This window comes from Penaeus monodon, chromosome 32 (assembly GCF_015228065.2).
Source record: "Penaeus monodon isolate SGIC_2016 chromosome 32, NSTDA_Pmon_1, whole genome shotgun sequence".
Taxonomy (NCBI): Eukaryota; Metazoa; Arthropoda; class Malacostraca; order Decapoda; family Penaeidae; genus Penaeus; species Penaeus monodon.
The window spans coordinates 24312346-24313861 of record NC_051417.1 but is presented as its reverse complement, the minus strand read 5'-3'; positions in this window follow the sequence as shown (position 1 = coordinate 24313861).

The following is a 1516-nucleotide window of genomic DNA, read 5'->3' as shown; positions in this document are numbered from 1 at the left end:
GGAAGAACAAGAATTACATGCAGGTGAAAAAGAAAAAAGAAAAAAGCAGTAAAGGAAAGACAGGATAAATGTAAATGTTATTTTCATCATCTCTGGATTACTAATGATACCCAGAAAATAAAATAAAAACAGCACTTCATACAAATGCAACCCAATGCAATCTTTTATCATAAGTGCTGAATCATTATGTGCGAACGCAAGCAAACATGGCAACGGGAACTATTAAAACATGAATTAATTTTCTATGCATGGTCCCTAAACTATTCTTTATCACTATTCAGAATTGGCTAAGCGATTTCATGGTCTGGCAATATGGCCCATGGTCGACTGCATTTTGACTGGGAGATCTTTACAGCTGTCAACAACGGGATGGGTCGAGGTTGTTAACCCTTAACAGCAGGATGGTTGAGAAGCCCATCATTGTAGCCTTCGATAAAACGTGCCATGTTGTCCCAGAACTGTTTTGACTCCTTTTTCATACTCCGATATGTATGATTTATGCCAAGACCCTCTACGTCTCCAGGCTACCACCCAGCGTGAGGGTGTCTCGGTCCAAGGTTAAGTCAGGATTGTCAAGGTAAGTCACAGCATGAGATGTCCCTTATGCCGCAAGCGAGGGACGAGTTATTGTTGGTTACTGTGCACGAAAGTTTCATAAAAATGCTAGACTTCAGAAATTATCCCAGGTAAATGATTTGCCCAAGATAATATCTTTCTATAAAAAAGTAACGCTGGTTCGTGATCATCGCTACGAAGCAACGGTAAGGATTCAACCAAAAGGTTATTCGGGGCAGCACTCTCACTCTCAGCCAGACTTGCTTCAGGGTCGAGACCCGTTGTTGGTTTTTACGTGTCTATCATTCTAATGTCCTTAACAGGATTAGACTGTGTTTGTATGTCGTTAACGTTTTATGCAGAATTGTGAGGGATCGGCGTTTGAATACATTTTTCATTTCACTTTTGTGGTTAAAACTTCTACATCTGTTTTGCTATTCTCGCTGGACTACAATCAATTGTTCAACAGATTCCAGAAAATTTAAGTTAAGGCAATTATTGTATTTACTTAAAACTTTGTGAATGCCATTATGAATAAACCTAGATGAAAAAGAATTGATCAGCATTCAAATCGTATTTCAATATGATAAAAGTGAAAGTAGTAATGTAGAAACGGTATTCGCGGTCTGTCAGGCGGTTAGTCGTCGGAGGATGATGTAGAGTCTAGCGGGACAGGTTGTTGCCGAGCCTCTCATGATGTTTGCGAGAACCGCGCATCTGCCAAGCTGTTTTCTTGATTTTTCCGGTTACTTTACGCGCACGCTGTGGGGATAATTTCAAGGAAAAGAGGTTAGGTTGCTATGTTAATTTTCAAATCCGGAATTAGTTATTATAGGGCACTTTCGTTAACACGATAACCATAAGGTAGGATGCGTAAGAGATCGTAGCTTAATATGATAATGACTGGTTGTGGAAAAGAACCGTTAATTCCCCACAAAGATGAATGGTGACATTCATTAAT